We start from the raw sequence: 19,484 nt of genomic DNA, 5'->3' as shown, positions 1-19,484 counted from the left end.
AGGGCTTGGCCCATTAGTAGTCCTTCCATAAAGCTAGGTATTTTAATTACTGCAGGGATATTTTGGCAACAGTGTGGCAATTAAAGAAGTAGAAAATTTATGTGCAATAAGTTCACAGTCTTTGATTTTTAAGTGTTTATCTATGTCCTTCTGTTGAATGCCTTTCTCTTTCTCCCTTACAGTTTGTTTAGAATTTCCAGTCGAATGGAAAAGTTGGTGTGGTAGTAAACGAATGTTCATAAAATGTGGACTGGGCTTATGTTTTGAAAGGTGTCAGCTGGTAAATTATTTATTAGTGTTCTTTACTGTTTCCCTTAGTTTACTCAATGACTGGCTATTGTAAGGATTGACCTTTATTGAATCAAAAGTACACTCTTAAAATTATGCCATGTGTTTTAAAAAGTCCATATTTTATTTGAGGGTTGAAGATGTGGGTAATGTGTAGATTTGATGTCTTATATGTAGCAAACCAAAAGATTTCTTGTTAGGTGCTTACATAGGTATCTTTAATGGGAGGCATTTGAGCCCTCCCTGATCGTTAGTTTTGCTGACAAACTTTGTAATGGTGAAGGCGCTGTCTTAGAAAATGGAGAAAGAAGTTCATTGTAGCTGAATGGTCTGGAACAATTTCTGTGGATAAGAGTGTAACCTGTTAGCTGCTCTCATTTGGAAATTGCATGCTATTTATGAGAGTGAATATTAATATTAGGGATGTAAGCCTTTGGCATGTAGAATTTCTTACCCTTCTCTCAGCACAGATGCTACTGCAGACCTTTTATACCAGATAGCTTCCTCAGGGGTTGTAACTGCCTCAGATCCACCACTCCGTTACCCTTCCTTCCATTTCTTGTGGCTGCCCTTTGCCACTGGTGCCATGGTGGGTGTATGGATTGCTTTCTGTCTTTCAACAGTTACCGAAGTGCATGTTTGGGATTTTGTTGAAGAAAGCTGGATACAGTAAACGGAAAGAATCTTGGAAGCTGCTTGACTGCTGTCTTTTCTCAGACTAGTCTGAAAGGGAACCCCCCATTCATTCTGGATTGGTGGATCTGAAGTACAAAATATTGTCCAGGTAAGCCATTACCCTGTATTGTTTTGTTTTGTGGAACTCAACTTTCTGAAAGAAACTTAAAAACCAAAGTTTTTACTTTTTGCATTCCTCGGGAAAGGAAGAAATGTTAGCTACGTGTGCTTCGTGCCCGGGTTTGGATGTGGATTAGTGAAGGTGCATGTGGCAGAAGCGCTAGTAAAAACTTGGTTGCAGTGTAAGAAGTGCAGTTATTTTTATTATAGGCTTGAATGTTTATGGTAATGGTCCTACGGGGAATTTTGTTTGAGGAATAGCTTGTATAATATGGACAAGAAGTAGTAATTTTGAGGCATTATCTCATAATTTATAGTTAATACCTGGTCAAAATAGTTTTTGTAGTTAACCACGTAAAGTAGCCTTTTATTCTCAGGACTCTGGGAGGCTCTTCTCAGGAAGATTTATTAACTGGGACAACTGTTTATTGAGCATCTGCTAAGTGCCAGGTACTGTTGTAGGCTCTTGACAACAATGTGCTATTTCTTATTCAACTGGCACATGCTGTACCCGTATTTTACAGATAGTGAGTGAAGCTCATAAGCATTAAGTGCAGGTAGCCCAGGGTCAGACAGCAAGTAAATGGCAGAGCCAAGCTTTAAGCTTGGGTCTGTATGTGTCTCCGAAGATCTGCCTCTCCGCCTGACTCCATTTGCTGAAGTGTGTACTTCAGCTTTGGGTTTTCAAATTGCCTATCTGCAAGAGCAAGGTTTTACAATAGGTTTCCACTAGAAAGAACACAGGGTAGGTCATTGTGTGGGAAGGTAGTTCCATTATATCTGATGCTCTCCCCGCTTAATGAGAAAATTAGAAAATCTCCAGTCAGTTCATCAAGCAAACACAAAGGTAACTTAGGGAGTATAAGGGAGGCAATGAATTTAAACGTCAAAACAGTTCTATACAGGGAAGTATCATTTGGTCCAGTGAACTCCAACTTGTTTTTATTTCAGTTCCTCTTTAGTTGTTATTGGTTATCTAAATAGCTCAGTAGCTTATTATGCAGACTTCTTTGGACCTCTGGTTTGTTAGCCTTACAAGTAAGACATTGTCAGGCAGCTCTCTTGACAACATGAGTTTTTTTTGGTACTTAATATTCTCTCCGGGTTACTTTAATCTTTAAAACGTTATTTTTATTGTAAGCGGACACTCTGACTTTGTGATCCTTCTTCTAGTTTAATTCTTTATATTTGCTAGTATTTCTCCTAGATGAGCATTTTTATCACTTGTCATTTGAAGAGCTGATCAGGGTGGTGGTGGTGGTAGAAACAAGAGCAGTTAATACTTACTGGGCACTGACTCTGTATTGAGCACAATTCTAGACACTTTCTATGTCTAAACTCGTTTTATTTTCATAGTAACCCAGTGAGGTGGGTACCATTATTTGTATTTACTGATGAGGAAACTGACGCATAGAGAAGTTAAACATGTCCAAGGTCACACATGTAGTAAGAGACAAAGATGAATATGTATCCAGGCAGTCTGGCTTCAGAGAATATGCTTCTAACCTCTGCTAGCCTGCCTCTAGTTTAGACTGTCATCCAGGGATAAAAAGGGGCACAAATTCTGAAGTCTAAACTGTACATTCTGACGTGAAGAAATCATTGCAGAGGGAAAGGAAACAATAGTTGCTGAGTGTCTCTTACCTTCTCTAGCACTCCGATTCTGTTAGCCACCCGGTCTAGCCATCAGGCTGTCTCCGAGAGGGCTCCCAGTCGGGGGTTCAGGTTACCGTCCAGAGCAGTGCTGTCCAAGAGAACTTTTGGTGACAGTGGGGTGTTCAGTGTCTGTGCTGTTCAGTATGGTAGCCGACTAGCCACATTGGGCTATTCGGAAATGTGTTTCTATATCTGAGGAACTGAGTCTTTAATTTTAATTTACATTTAAAAAGCCACATGTACCGTTTAGAATTTACCTTCCTCTTAGGTCCAGTCCTTGGTTTACATCCTTAGAAATCTGCTCTGGTCAGCATGCTCAAAGAGGCTCTCATCCAGGGGTGGGCTTACGTTAACCAGCTGTGCAAGACTGATGTGTACAGCCAGAATTCCAGTTTATTATTTTACAATGATATGTGCTTGTTGGCAATTTAAACTTTTCTGATAAGTAGATTTGCTTACTTGGTTCTAATTAATATTCCGGCTTAATTTTTTCGACTAAGAAACAAGTGATAGAGGTACCTGAGACTCAAGCCAAATGACTGGAATATTCTCTCTTCATGTAGGTAGACTTTGCATTTGCATAAATGCGCAGAAGATCATAGTCAAGTAGCGCAGTTAGCGTGGACTCACCAGGGAAGGGAGACATTGCTGGACGGGGACCGAGACAGCCTCATGCAGCTCCTTTAGGGACGGATGGTTGTTCCCGGTGGCAGAATCTCTTCTTTCAGCCGCCCTGCTTGCTTTTACTTTCCAGAATCTTCTGACTAGGCCTTCGTTTTTAGACCTGTTAGTAAATTCAACTTGAATGCACTCTTGACTTCTGAGTCTGGGAAGCCTTTTGTTCTCCCTAGGGTGCCTTTATCACTGCTATGGTCCGTTTTGTGTGTATTTGGGACTTAAGGCAGCTGAATTTTCCTTCCCTGTGGCCTCTTGCTATCGAAACACGCGTATTAGCTTATTTAACTTGGTCCTGCGGTGTGGGGTAGAATAGGAACGTACTCATAAAAAGTACACCTGGTGATACATTCTCTTTGTGTTACGTCATGTTATTAAATGTGCTTGTTTTCAGTTTACTACATCATTACTTTGGGACTTGTTCTTGCTCCTTCTGTTCTCAAAGTAGAAAGAGTAACAAAACAATTTGTATTTGACCGTTAACTTTTCAGGTGTATGCAAGATGGATGGAGGAGACCAAGGCAGTGAGACCAGTTAGTTCAAATGATCCATGATGAAGGTGAACCAAAGCATTGACACTGGGCATGATGGGGGTGGGTGGACTTAAAAGAGATGTAGATGGTAGGATCTGCAGAACTTGGAGATTGCTTGTAAGAGTAGGGCACAGATGCAATAAAGTATAAATTGTAGATTTTGGCTTGGGCACCATGATGTATGTTTTTCTCTTTTCCAAGATAGGGAATACTAGAACAGCAGATTGGGGGCCAGGGGGCAGAGAAAGAATGAATTCGGTTTATAATGAATTTGAGTTGCCTAATGGTGAATCCTCTAGGAGAAGTATCTAGTAGGAATATTGATCTGGAATTCACCAGAGACAGCAGGGATAGAAAGATGTGAGAGTTTTTATTTAGCCTCAGTGGTAGCTGAGTTTACCTAGAGTTATAAAGTTACTCAGAGCACAGCTTGAGGAATCTATGTATTGTGGTATGGGAATGCCACTTTAAAGGAATGGGCTGCAACTAAGGTCAAGTTTCCTTATAAGATCATATTTGATGTTGGTCAAGGGGTTGATTATCACTCTCTTCTTTCCATCTTGACCAGGGAATTCTGGTCAACCTGTTTCCAGTCAGCAAGAGAGTCCATTTTGCTTGGGTTATGATTTTCTTTTCCACTGTAATGGTTTGTTTAATTGATAGAGGTACTGTTTTTGAAATGGTTGTGTTTTTTTAAACTCCACGTTGCAGCTATACATCTTCATCTTCTGTGCATTTGTGCAAATTCAATTCTCTGCATCTGGTGATAAAAACAGGGGAAAAGAACCTAAACAGTGAAGGCTCTGGATTAAGAGTGAGGGAGAAATGGAAACCTGCTCTTCCCTCAGCCTCTCCCTTCCTCAGTGCTTCTCATTGAGCTGTGATGAGTGTGTGTGTGGTATTTTAAAGACACACATTTTTCAACATCACATGAGGCCTGAGTGCTAGCCAGATATTTTATCCACTAGTCAGTGGGAGAAACAGTGAACTGTTATGTGCTGGAGTGAAGATTAGCCGTGTTGGAATTTTTGAGATGGTGTGCGGGTCCAGTGTGGCATATATTTAAGGGATTTCTAAGGCCAATTTTTACCGTATGTACTGACTGCATCCCCTAATTCCCAGGTGAGTTGTAATTCCACTGTAATTAGGTTTTGGTAATGAAAGCATGAAGATATGAAGAGTTCATTACAGCTACAGTCAATCATTACTTGAGAAATGTTTGGAATACATTCTGTATGTCTACGGTACAGAATTCATGAGGTACAGGCGGAAGTACATAGGAAAAAAAGTCTCCCTTTCCTTGTATCTCCAGCTACTCAACCACATTATTCTGCACCTTGATTTTTTAAAAAAATGTAAATTATGACATGGTCATCTTTCATATCAATTCCCAAAGAGCGCTCATACTTCTTGAGTAGGTAATTTAAGATGCATGCTGATTTATTATATATATTGTAATTTGTGAAACCAATCGGACTGATACACATATGTATAGGCTGTTTCCAGTGTTTCGCTATTACATGTAATGCTGTAAAGAATAATGTAGTGTATATGACATTTCACATGGAGGGGTATTCAGCACAGATTCCTACCAGTAAGCATCCCTGGATAGGCGTTCTTCAAAATCTGATAGACATTACCACAATGCCCTCCTGTCACGGAGCAACAATTTCCACCATCACAGGGTTTGCATGCCAGTGCTCATATCCTGACACTCATGATGTTATATGAATGTTAAGCTAAATGCTTTTTAAATGGTTTTCTCTTTTATCCCCCATAATGTTTATTATTAAAAATTTCATATATGTTGAATTGGGGGAAAAAAACCCCAGTACAACAAACACTATACTATACTCTCCATGGAGATTCAGTAATTGTTAATATTTTGCCATATTTGGATCGTTTATCTCCTCCCCCCCTCCACATACCTCCTTCCCTCCTTTCTTTTTTATTTATTTATTTATTTTTCTTTATTGACTAAGGTATTATATATGTGTCCTTATCCCCCCATTGCCCCTCCCACCGCCCCCCCCCCCCACACTCATGCCCTCACCCCCCTGGTGTCTGTGTCCATTGTTAAGGCTTATATGCATGCATACAAGTCCTTTGGTTGATCTCTCCCCTTTACCCTAACCCTCCCCTACCTTCCTTCTGAGGTTTGACAGTCTGATTGATGCTTCTCTGTCTCTGGATCTGTTTTTGTTCATCAGTTTATGTTGTTCATTATATTCTACAAATGAGTGAAATCATGTGATATTTATCTTTCTCTGACTGGCTTATTTCGCTTAGCACCGTGGTCGGCAGACTGCGGCTCGCGAGCCACATGCGGCTCTTTGGCCGCTTGAGTGTGACTCTTCCACAAAATACCATGGCCTGGGCAAGTCTATTTTGAAGAAGTGGCGTTAGAAGAAGTTTAAGTTTAAAAAATTTGGCTCTCAAAAGAAATTTCAATCGTTGTACTTTTGATATTTGGCTCTGTTGACTAATGAGTTTGCTGACCACTGGCTTAGCATAATGCTCTCCAGTTCCATCCATGCAGTTGCAAATGGTAAGAATTTCTTCTTTTTTACCGCAGCATAGTATTCCATTGTGTAGATGTACACAGTTTTTTAATCCACTCATCTGCTGATGGGCACTTAGGCTGTGTCCAAATCTTAGCTATGGTAAATTGTGCTACTATGAACATAGGGGTGCATATATCCTTTCTGCCTGGTGTTTCTAGTTTCTTGGGATATATTCCTAGAAGTGGGATCACTGGGTCAAATGGGAATCCATTTTTAGTTTTTTTAGGAAACTCCATACTGTGGCTGCACCAGTCTGCATTCCCACCAGCAGTGCAAGAGGGTTCCTTTTTCTCCGAATCCTTGCCAGCACTTACCATTTGTTGATTTGTTGATGATAGCCATTCTGACAGGTGTGAGATGGTACCTCATTGTCATTTTGATTTGCATCTTTCGGATGATTAGTGACTTTGAGCATATTTTCAAATGTCTCTTGGCCTTCCTTATGTCTTCTTTCAAAAAGTATCTATTTAGGTTCGTTGCCCATTTTTTGATTGGGTTATCTTCCTTTTGTTAAGTTGTATGAGTTCCCTGTAAATTGGAGATTAAACCTTTATTAGTGATAACATTGACAAATGCAGTGGGCTTTCTTGTTGTTTTGTTGATGGTTTCTTTTGCTGTACAAAAGCTTTTTATTTTGACTTAGTCCCATTTGTTTATTTTCTCTTTAGTTTCCATTGCCCTAGGAGCTGTATCGGTGAAGATATTGCTTCGGCATATGTAGAGATTTTGCTGCCTGTGGATTCCTCTAATATTTTTATGGTTTCCTGTCTTAGGTTTAAGTCCTTTATCCATTTTGAGTTTATTTTTGTGTATGGTGTAAGTTGGTGGTCTTAGTTTCTGTTTTTTTTTTTTTGCATGTATCTGTCCAATTTTCCCAACACCATTTATTGAAGAGACTGTCTTGACTCCATTGTATGTTCATGCCTCCTTTGTCAAATATTAATTGAGTATAGTGGTTTGGGTCGATTTCTGGGTTCTCTATTGCCAGTACCAGGCTGTTTTGAGAACAGTGGCTTTGTAGTACAGCTCGATATCTGGTATTGAGATCCCTCCTACTTCGTTCTTTCTCAGGATTGCTGCAGCTATTTGGGGTCTTTTTTTATTCCAGATAAATTTTTGGAGGTTCTAGGTCTGTGAAACATGCCGTTGGTATTTCCTTCCCTCCTTTCTTTCCCATCCTTCCTACCCCTCCAAATATATACCCTTTTTTTGTTGTTAAAAATTTGAAAGTAGTCCTAGGTGGTTTGGCTCAGTGGATAGAGTATTGGCCTGCGGACTGAAGGGTCCTAGGTTTGATTCCCATCAAGGGCACATGCCCAGGTTGTGGGCTCGAACCCCAGTGTGGGGTATGCAGGAGGCAGCTGATCAATGATTCTCTCATCCCGATCAATTAAAAAAAAATTTTTTTTGAAAGTAAGTTGAAAACATATCTCCTAAGAATAAGGACAGTATCTGCTTCTCTCAAACCACACACACACATATACACACTCACACAGCCATAAATATATCTCTTTGTATACTACATATAGTCATATTTTTATACACATATAAAACCACAGTACTATTTTTACATCTAAGAAAATGAAAGTAATTCCATAATACAATATCAGATATTCAGTTAAATTTAAATTTTCCAAATTGTCCCAAGAATGTCTTTTCTAGTATCTCTCTCCCCCATTAATACAAACAAACCACTAGGAACCAAACAAAACACGCCCTTTGTGTTTGGTTGTTTCTTTAATAGAACAGTCCCTCTGCCCTTTTCCTCCTTCTCCTGGCATTGATTTTCTTTTTCTTTCTTTTTGTTTTGTGTTTTGAAGAGTCCAGCTCAGTTGGTTGTCCTGTAGGATGTGCAACATTCTTACTTGTTTGAGTATTTCCTCATGGTATCATTTAACTTGTTTCTCTAACTCCTGTACTTCCTGTAAACTAGAAATTAGGCGAGAGGCTTGATTGCAACTAGGTTAAACATTTTGACTAGAATGCTTCATCAGAGATGAAGGGTACCTCGCTTCAAGTCACATTGGGAGACCTTAATGACAGGTTATTTCATTCTCCATTATAATGTACAGTTTTATTCTGTGCTATTAGAAAGGAATCTATGGGATGGCTTGGCACCTTGTAAATATGCTGCTCCATTGCGGCCTTTCACCCAGTGGTTTCAGCATCCAATCTTGGAATCCATTATTACAGTAGGAGTTACAAAATTGTGGTTTTTCTGTCATTCCATCTCCATTTCTTAGCTAGCATTCACAGAGCTGATCACCCTTTCTCTTCCCTCCTTTTGTGTATCACCATACTCTGATGAACTTTTATTTATTGAGTGTGTTAACAGTCCATTATAGTCTTTATTGATGCTCACATTGTCCAGATTTGGCTAATGAGAACCCCTTCAGGAGCTCCTGCTTCCTTTTGAATGATCCCATCAGTATTTGTGTGTCTCTTGGCCTGCATATCAGGAATCAACCATTTCTCCAAGAAGCTTTGATTTGTTCCTTTTAGTGGGGAATAGTGTTTTAGAAACCAAAATGGTTGCTGTTGGGTTATCATTGCACCTTCACAGTGCACAGAGCTAAGAGGTATATTTAAAAAGAGTCAGGAGTTGCCCTGGCTGGGTGGCTCAGTTGGTTGCAGTGTCATCCTGATGTGCCAGGGTTGTGGATTTGATCCTGCAGTCAGGACACATACAAGAATCAACCAATGAATGCATAAATAAGTGGAACAACAAGTCTCTCATTCATTTTCTCTCTCTCTCTCTGTCTCCCTCCCTCCCTCCCTCCCTCCCCCTTCCTCTCTTAAAAAAACCCAGTAAAACAAAACAAAAAAACAAAACCAGGAGTTCGTGTTAGTTCTGATTCAAATTTAATATTACAAGGATATTTTTCTGACCCTGTTAGCCTTTTGATTTTCAAAATATAAGGGACAATATCAGTGTGATGGCCATCAAATGAAGGTACAAGTTGTTATGTAAATAGGCAGATAAATAGCTTTATTCACTCATCATTGAGCATGTACTCAAATAGGTACTATTTGGGAATGGGGGAATACAGAATCAGATGTGTACCTTGCTTCCAGAGGCTTGCAGTCTTTCACATAAAAAAGTACAGGATAATATAAAAACTCTTAAGGATCATGAGAGGAGTGTGTAGGAGTTAGGAAATTTCATAAGGGACATTTTTAAAAAGTTACCCTTTGAGGACAGCAGAAATTAGACAGGGATGTGGATGTTTTGGGTCAGAGGCGGCTTTCATAGCAAAGGTAACTGGTGAACAATGGCTGGCAGGCAGGACTGTGTATTATCTTTCAGGAGGGTTGGTAGGTAAGTAGTTCTTTGCATTGTTGGAGGTAGCTTGTGTGAGGGGATTGAGGTAGATACATTCGCAAAGATACCAAATCTTGGACTTATCCTTTAGGTCATAAGTTACAAACTAGAAGCCGTGGATAGATAGAGCTCCACAGATACGTTATTTAGTCTGCATAGATTTTAAAAATTGAGACATTTCATATCAAAATACTTAATTTCTGGTTTCACCTGAAAATTGGAGCTAAGCCATGGCTTGCTGCCTTTTTGAGTCAGGGCTTGCGCTTTTTCTGGTCACCATAGCCCTTGTAAGTCCATCTTTCTCTTCTTTGCTGAGCGATCCCTGCAGAGACTGGAGGAAGGGTTGAAGATGGAGGGTTGCTTTGAGAAGAGAGGTGGCTATGGAAGTTTGAGCAGGATCTGTGCTTTCGTCAGTTTGGAGGGTTACATTGCTGCAGGGAGACCAGTCAGTAGACTGTTAGAATATTCCAGGGAAGAAAAGACAAGATAGTAACAAATGATGTGAAGAGGAGGAAATGAGACATTTTAAATACAGAATGGAAAGATTGTTTTGATAGATATTAGTGTGTGTATGTATTGACAAGAATGTAAATCAGACTAAAAGCATGAAGTTCTATTTCTAAAAAGTTTTGTATTCATAAATCAGTTTCTAGATGTTAACCACACACTTTTGTATTTTATTGGTTAATTTTGGAAGACAGTAGTCATATTTCATGGTTGTCATTGTGTAAAGTTTAGTTTTGTAATATGCAAATAACATGCTTTGACAAAAAGACTAACTCTGACGGTTTTATTTCTGAAAGTTGTGTATAAAGTGAAATTTTATAGTGATTAAAAAAAATCACTTTTCTTATGCAGTCATGCACTGCATAACAACGTTTCAGTTAATGATGACTACATATATGTGATGGTGCCATCTATACTAATAATAGAGGAATATGCAAATTGTCCGTGACGCCGTCACAGTAACAGTAACGACCGAACAGCAGGCTGCGTGGGGTGACAAGGCCAGCAGGGGGGTTAGTGAGGGACGACCAAACGACTGAATGGCAGGCTGTGTGGGGCGACCAGGCTGGCGGGGGGCGGGGGCAATTGGGGGCGACCAGGCCGGTGGGGGGGGCAATTGGGGGCAACCAGGCAGGCAGGCAGTTAGGAGCCAGTGGTCCCGGATTGTGAGAGGGATGTCTGACTGTCAGTTTAGGCCTGATCCCCGGGATCGGCCCTAAACCGTCAGTCGGACATCCCCCGAGGGGTCCTGGATTGGAGAGGGTGCCGGCTGGGCTGAGGGGAACCCCCCTCCCCCCCGTGCACGAATTTTGTGCACCAGGCCGCTAATTAGATTATAATGGAGTTGGAAAATTCCTGTCACCTAGTGACGTAGCCCATGTAATGTATTACAATATATTACACAAATACTATGTGTTAAAATTACCTACAGTATTCAGTACAGTAACATGCTGAACAGGTTTGTAGCTTAGGAGCTGTAGGGGAACAGAATTTGTCACCCCAAAATATGTTTATTTGGCATAAGTTTACTTTCGGCTGATTAATTTCAAGAAGCAGCTCTGAAAACCAAATAGAAGTTACCTTTTGTAAAAGACATTTACGTTTGTAAGGGTGTCTCCATGGCTTTACCTGGAAGATGGGGTTGATTGTATCTGTAGAAAGTCTTAGCAGCAGAAGACAACGACTTAAATCTGCTTAATATCCTTACCTTGGTTTACTGTGCTCTCCTGGTAAACTTCCCCTACTCCCAACATTTTTTGTCTTCCGATGAAGATGGTACTGTATTTTATTTACGGTGTGGCTTCAGACATTTTGGTGAGTTACTCAGTTTTCCTGAGTTTTTCCCATTATGTAGGAAGTATATATGTTATTAAACTTTCATTTTTCTCCTGTTAATCTGCCTTTTATTTCAGGATGTCTCTGGCCAAGAACCCAGAAGGGTAGAGGAAATTTTTCCTCCCCTACAGAGCAGTAGGTTATACCATACAGCCTAGGTGTGTGTGGATCCATATACCATCTAGGTTTTTGTAATACACTCCATGATGTTCACACAATGATGAAATCGCCTAATGATGCATTTCTCAGAATATGTCCCCCTCATTAAGCAGCACACGACTGTAATTATGGATTAACTTTTCAAGCAAAAGTATTAGCAACACTATATACTTATTTTCAAAGAACTGGCTTCTTGTATTTAATGCTTCCTACAATCTCTGCATGAAGTTAAATAAGATAGTGAGTGACTGTCCCATACATTTAAAATTATACCTACATTAAGACTATTTGCATTGTTAATAAGTACTTTGGAAATCTTCCCTGTCTGGTTGGGGCATGACTTTATCCAGTCCCATTGTCAGTGCCATTACTCCAGATATTTAATAGTGTCACCAGCTCAGACAGTCGGAGAGTCATGAAGAACATGTATATGACTAGACCGAGAGTGACTCACTGACAGAAGCCGCACCTGGATACTGTATAATCAGCTTTCAGTTTCGAGGGATGAACAAAGATTGATTAAAGGGCATTTGTGTGTGTGTGTGTGTGTGTGTGTGTGTGTGTGTGTGTAACTTACATACAGTATAGAACATATAGTATGTGTATACCACACTGTTTAACTACTACTCAAATAAAGATATAGGACATTTCCAGAGCCTCTTAAGGGTTTCCTCATGTCTGTGCTTCACTCAGTCAGTAACCCCTCCCAGAGATCTATTCTGGCCTCTTTCACTATAGGTTATTTATGGCTGTTTTTGGATTTTATATAAATGGAATCATACAGCACATACTCTTATGTATACCCCTCCTCCAGTTCATTGTTATATCTATGAAATTCATTTATTTGTTAACTAGTTCCCCCCTATGTATTATCCCATTATATATATAGTCCATGGTTTGTTTAGGTTACTATTGATGAATTAGTTGGGTTGTTTCCAACTTTTGGCTGCTGTTAGGAATAACACTTGCAATTTTTGGCTGCTGTTAGGGAGAGGGAGAGAAACATCAATGTGAGAACGAGCCATCAATTGGCTGCCTTCTGCATGTCCCCCACCAGGGATCAAGCCCACAACCTGCCATGTGCCCTGACATAAGCAGAGTGGAATTACTGGGTCATAGGATAGGCATGTTTAGCTTCAGTAGAAACTTCTAAACAGTTTTCCAAGTGCTTGTGCCTATCCATACTGCCTCCACTGTGGAGAGTTCTGTCATCACTTGTTTGGCCAGTCCTTTTAATTTCAGCCATTCTGATGGGGGTGTAGTAGTATCTATATTGTGGTTTTGTTCTTTCAGCTTCATTGAGGTACTGTTTATATGCAATAAACTGCACTCGTTTAAGTGTTCTGTCTGAGTTTTGAGAACTATAATACACTCATATAACCACTACCACAATCGAGAGCGAACATTTCTACCGCCCCAAACTTCCCGCACTCTCTTTTACAGTCCCCACCCCATCCCTGGCCTCAAGCAACCTGCTTTCTGTAACTATAGATTTGTTTTGTGTGTTCTAGTATCTCATATAGATGGATTGTACAGCATGCTTATACTGCATGTACTCTTATTATGTTTGGCTTATTTTGCCCAGCATAATGTTTTGAAATTCATTCTTGTCGTATCAGTTGCTCGTTCCTTTTCATTGCTTAGCAGTGTTACTTTACACAGTATACACCAGTTTTGTTTATCCATTCTTCTGCTCATGAATATTTGGGTTGTTTCTAATGTTCAACTGTTAGTAATAAAGCTTGCAGCAACATCTGTGTTCAATTTTTTTAATTGATATATTTTTTTTAGAGACAGAGGAAGGGAAAGGGAGAGGGAGAGAAACATTGATGTGAGAACAAGACATAAATTGGCTGCCTTCTGCATGGCCCCTACCAGGGATTGAGCCCACAACCTGCCATGTGCCCTGACCAGGAATAGAACTGGCAACCTTTCGGTACGCAGGATGATGCCCAACAGACTGAGCCACACCGGTCGGGGCTGTGTTCAGTTTTTGTTTAGACTCTTGGGTATACCTGTTCCCGGAAAGGGGACCTGGCCCTGAGCAGGTCTGCCTGGGCCGGCTGGCAGTGTGTGGGCTCTTGACTTCATGCAGGAAAGGTTTCACAACACGAGCCCAGGTGGTGTTTGAGGACGTTTATTGAAGGCGGGACAGCGAAACTAGGAGGAGCTAGGATAGAAGAAACAAGGGAGAGAGACCCGTAGGCAGTGAGCCTAGGCTGGGCTGCTTTGGCTCCCTAAGAAGTCAAAGAAAAGGGGGTCTTGGGGACAGGGTCAGGGGGTTAGCCTGGGTGAAGCTGCCACTTCCATTGCTCCCCATTGCAAGCCTCATGGGGTCCCTTAGAGTTTAGGAGATGCGTGCCTGTGGGAGAAGGGAAGGGCTCAGGCGTGCTCCTGGGAGGAGGAGCGGACACTAGGACCTTAGTTTTTGGGGGGTTTTAAAAGCTAGACCTTTCCGGGAGGATCTCAATAGAATATTCATCAGTTTTATGCTGATAGGCCAAAGTGAGATTTATTCCCTTAACTTCATCTGTCCTTGGGTGTGGTTGGCAAATGGCACTAGTTGGATTCCTGCTCTCTCTCGCCCTGAGTAGGGTGATTTAAGCTATTTTCCCTCTGGTTGGGGAGAAGTGTAAACCGTTTCTCTTAAGGTCCTTGGTTTAGGGAAGATAGGATTTTGCGGTTTACTAGATGACTGTAACTGCTTGGCCTTTTAACTATGTCTCAGTTCCCCTATTCTGCTTGTCCTGGCTTATTAGCCTGTCTCAGACCTTGGAGGGGAATGCTGGCATAGAGTGTAGATGTATGCTTACTTTTTCAAGAAACTACCAGATCTTTCCCCACTGTGGTTGTGCATTCCTATAGTTCCTTCCACAGTATGTCACCATTCCAGTTGCTATACATCCTCATCAACACTTGGCACTGTCCTTCAGTCTTGGCCGTTCAGATAGGTGTGAGGTAGTATCTTATTCTGTTTCCCTGATGACTAACGATGAGCATTTTTTTCATGTGCCTATTGGCCATTTAGATATTGTCTTTAGAGAAGTGTCTGCCAAATCTTTTGATCCTTAAAAAAAAAAAAAGTTGTCTTTTTCTTACTGATTTGTGGGAGTTCTTTATAATAATCTGGAAATGTGTTCTTTGTCAGATACACATATTGGATTTCATTGTCTTGATACTGTCTTTTTTTTTTTTTTTAATATATTTTATTGATTCTTTACAGAGAGGAAGGGAGAGGGAGAGAGAGTTAGAAACATCAATGGGAGAGAAACATCGATCAGCTGCCTCCTGCACACCCCCAACTGGTGATGTGCCCACAGCCAAGGTACATGCCCTTGACCGGAATCGAACCCGGGACCCTTCAGTCCGCAGGCCGACGCTCTAGCCACTGAGCCACACCGGTTAGGGCTTGATACTGTCTTTTGATAGACAGATGGTCTTCATACTAATGAAGTCTAATTAATTAATCAATACTTTACAGTTATTGTTTTTTGTGTCCTATTAAAATTTTTTTGCTTACCTTAAGGTCTTGAAGATCCTCTGTTTTCAACAGTTTTTTGACGTATGTGTAAATAATAGTACCAGGCACAAGATTCATTTATTCCCCCATATGGTTGTCCAGTTAGCTTAGTACAGTGGTTGGCAAACCGCGGCTCACGAGCCACATGCGGCTCTTTGGCCCCTTGAGTGTGGCTCTTCCACAAAATACCACGTGTGGGCTTGCACGTACAGTGCGATTGAAACTTCGTGGCCTGTGCACAGAAGTCGGTTTTTGGCCTGGGCCAGTCTATTTTGAAGAAGTGGCGTTAGAACACTCAAGGGGCCAAAGAGCCGCATGTGGCTCGCAAGCCGCGGTTTGCCGACAACTAGCCTAGTACTATTATTTACACATACGCTAAAAAATTATTGAAAATTGTTCAATAAGAAATTTATATTTTCTTTTTACAGAAGTAATCCATGTTTACTATAGAAAAATCAAAAATAACGTAAGAAAAAAGAATAAAAGGTTCTCCTGATGACTTAATATTTGGTGTACTTCTCCTTCATAAAAATACTTTTCTTTCATGTATACTTAATATGCTTTTTACACCTAACATTGTTTTGCAAACTGCTTTTAAAACTCACCAATATTTGTGGCATCTTTCTGAATCATTATATATTTCTTTATAATATCTTGAAGGGATGCCTAATATATATGAATGTGCAGATGGCTAACTAGTTAAACTCCTTTATTAGACATTTTAAGTTATCTGTAAATTATAGCAACTTCTTGTAATTTTGTCTTTGAAAGCATCCTTGGGAGAAGTTCTAAGAGGTGGACTTGTTGGGTTGAAAGGTGTATACATTTTTAAGAGCATGTGTATTTTATTTACTTATTTTTTATTGATTTCAGAGAGGAAGGGAGAGGGAGAGAGAGATAGAAACATCAATGATGAGAATCACTGATAGGCTGCCTCCTGCACGCCCCCTACTGTGGATCATGCCCGCAACCCGGGCATGTGCCCTCGACCAGAATCGAACCTGGGACCCTTCAGTCCGCAGGCCAACGCTCTATCCATTGAGCCAAACTGGCTAGGGTGAACATGTGTATTTTATATAGCCAAAGCTTTTACCCACTTTCTATTACCTCTATGAACATGACATGGCAGACCACATTTTCTCTATGAAAGTGCTGTTTTCTTCATTTTTATGCCAGTTGAGGGTATTAATATTTAAAATCCCAATTTGGCTAAACAAATTAAAAATTTTTTAAATTGCTACTGTTATTGGGCATATTTCTCTTATGTTTGTGGTTATTTGTATTTCTTTTGTGAAAAAGGGAAATGTTGAGATTAGCTGGGGTTCTACTCTGCTGATTCTAGATCCAGGTGCCTTTGGGGAGCGAGGTGGAAGGAAGGTCCCCAGAGGGAGGAACTTCTGAGTTTGTTGTGGCGGGGCCGGGGCCGCCCGTTAGTGATGGAGGTGGCCGCACAGGGACCTGCTGTGCTCGGCACATCCAGCCCAGCTTCAGTCCCGCGCTGGCTGGGTGCTGGCTCCGAGGCCTGAGGAAGCACTCAGTCACCGTGGGCCTGGCTGGCGGCCTCAAGGGCACTCACTCCTCTGGCCTTCGTGGCTTGAGCTCGGAGGTGAGGCTCCGCTGGGAATGCCTGCACTTTTTAGGTAGGCTTTTTGTTTTGTTCACTTGCAGCGAACCCTATTTCCAGTCCGGGAGGGTACCCTTGTCAGGTTTCCGGTGCCAGCAGAGATGGCCTGTTATTCTGATAGTCCTTGGATGATTTTAGTTGCACCAGTCAGAAACCCCTACCTTGACACCTCTCTTTTTTTCCTGAAGCTTGCCTGTTTTTGCTTTTCTCACCCTAGTTTTTTGTTCTTCAGTCTCAGAGATCCCTCTCTCCCCTCCTCCAGTGCACCAGATACTGTCCTGACCTAACAAGCATTATCACTCTTTGTTATCAGGGTGGCTTCACCCTTTCCTCCTTTCTTACCGGTTAACCTCTGCATGTCCTTTAGAGGTTCGCTCAAGCCTGAATTCCTCAGGTTGTGTCTGGGGTCCCTGAGTCCCCCTACAGGTTAGATTCCTTGGTCATATTCTTACAACACTCAGTTCCTTTTCTTTACAGCTGTTAACATAATTACAATTGATACACGTATGGCATAATTCCTCACTGAACAGTCAGTCCCCTTATTAGAAGGTAATCTCGTGGGGACAAAGATCATGTCTGTCATGTCATATTTAGTTCTTAGCATATTCTCAGCATCTGGCACAGTGTATGCCAACTGTTGCTCAATTAAATGAGGGAATAAATTTGGGAGGGCAAATGAGAATTACCATCTTGTATCAGCAGTTTGTATGTGATTGTTAAGTGAATACATTCACCCTTGAAACTCTTGGTACTATTTTTCAGTATCATCTCTTAATTTTAAAAGGATTTGATCCTGAATATTAAGCTTTGGCATTAGAAACTCCTTTCAGATCAAAAAACATACTTTCTTTCTAACCCTAAACCAGATTTAATCTGGGCGGCTCTCACTAATGCTTTTACTGTCCTTTTGAAGGAGTTGACAAACTGCTAATCTTTCTTTTGTTTTCTCCTTCCCTCTCCCCTCTCCCCTCTCTCCCTTCCTTCTTTCATCTCCCCCCCCCCCCAAATGAATATTGGGCCTTTACATCATGACTTCATTACTTCCTTTGTGTGGACGTTCCAGAGGGTTGTAGTCTGAACCTTGTAGTTGACTTGGTTGCAGCATGTATTTAGCAGTAATTGTCTGCTGTTGAGATTGGGTGCTTTCAAGGGGATACACCCACCAACGCCATGTGGGAGATGTAGAGGACCTGGTCTAGAAAGACATTTAAGAAGACGGATAAAATGCCGGTAGGGTCCCTTTCAGCTCCAGAATTGAATGAAACCTCTGGCTTCAAGCGGTGAGAAAAGCCCACTTAGCAGTTGCCGGCAGGAGACAGACAGTGTGGAGGGAATCAGAGCGTCCTCGCCTGCAGCTAGCGCGGCCCTGGCTGGAAGACAGGCGCATTCATCTGCTCTCAGAGGCTCTTGGAGCCCGTGGGTTGTGAGCGCACAACTTCGCTCTCGTTTGAAAACAAGGTCAGCTTAGGACGCAGGAACAGTGGACTACAAGAGAAAGTGGAACAAGTGTAAAGTTTACTCTACGTGTAATTGAGGGACGATAAAATGTGCCCCTTTATATCCTAGCATTGACAACTGACTTTTTCATGCTATTCCTACTTAACGAAGCAAAATTTTGATTACCACTGTTTTCTACCCGCCCCTCTCCCCCGCCACCGTGTGTGTGTGCGTGTGTGTGTGTGTGTGTGTGTATGTGTGTGTGAAATTTTAAACATTGAGGCTCTACCAACTTAGAATAAGTGTTTCTCTGGGATAGGTTTGGTTAAGTCTCTGAAAATGAATATGTATTGGAGAAATGAGCAATGTTTAGGAAATAGTTGAGGGCTTGTTTAAATGTTAGCGTAAAAAAAGATTTTTTTCACCCGGACCAACTTTCATTCCTCAGGTGCTTCTTAGAGACCGTTATGAGATGGAAGTTTTGCAAGTCTGGAAGTGGTTTTTACTAGTAAAATACCACTAGTTAAGTTTACATTTTAACACTCTTGAAAACAGTGACACTGCATTTTAAAAAATATTTTATACTTTTTAGGAACTTATTCATCTTTCTCCCTTTAGTGAACCAGAAAATAATACAGCTTTATTTCCTGAAATAATTTTTAATAGCAGAAAATTTGGTTTTGGGAATTCTTGTGTTATCTATTGAAGCATTTAGTGTACTGACATGGTCAGTAAGCTTTTGAATGAATAAGCAGCTTAAAATGATGAAGTTAAAATAGGATTATGTGCTCTGATTCTAATTGAGTCAAACCTAATTAAGAGTAGATCCTATATAACAATCCTATAGAACAAAAGGCTAATATGCAAATCGACCCAACGGTGGAACGACCGGTTGTTATGACACGCACTGACCACCAGGGGGGCAGACGCTTAACACAGGAGCTGCACCCTGGTGGTCAGTGCGCTCCCACAGGGGGAGCATTGCTCAGCTAGAAGCAGCGCTAAGGATGTCCGACTGCCAGCTTATTAGGCTGTCAGTCGGACATCTCCCAAGGGCTCCTGGACTGTG

At 41.1% G+C, this 19,484-nt stretch overlaps 1 protein-coding gene across 6 annotated transcripts in view; it reads left to right on the top strand.

Annotated features, from left to right (window-relative positions):
• FBXW11 (F-box and WD repeat domain containing 11) overlaps window positions 1-19,484 on the top strand; it is a 101,616-nt gene that overhangs the window by 9,522 nt on the left and 72,610 nt on the right. Inside the window, exon 2 of one of the 6 annotated variants that reach the window (XM_028154593.2) lies at window positions 912-1,072. The exons of 4 other annotated variants lie outside the window; for them this stretch is intronic. The gene's annotated coding sequence lies outside the window, so the exon portion shown is untranslated. Of the gene's footprint in view, window positions 1-911; window positions 1,073-19,484 lie in introns of those variants that run through there. One more of the 6 variants, XM_054718144.1, reaches the window with a different exon arrangement.

This window comes from Eptesicus fuscus, chromosome 6 (genome assembly GCF_027574615.1).
Source record: "Eptesicus fuscus isolate TK198812 chromosome 6, DD_ASM_mEF_20220401, whole genome shotgun sequence".
NCBI lineage: Eukaryota > Metazoa > Chordata > Mammalia > Chiroptera > Vespertilionidae > Eptesicus > Eptesicus fuscus.
The sequence above is the reverse complement of the archived record's forward strand: the minus strand, read 5'-3'. Positions and strand labels throughout refer to the sequence as shown.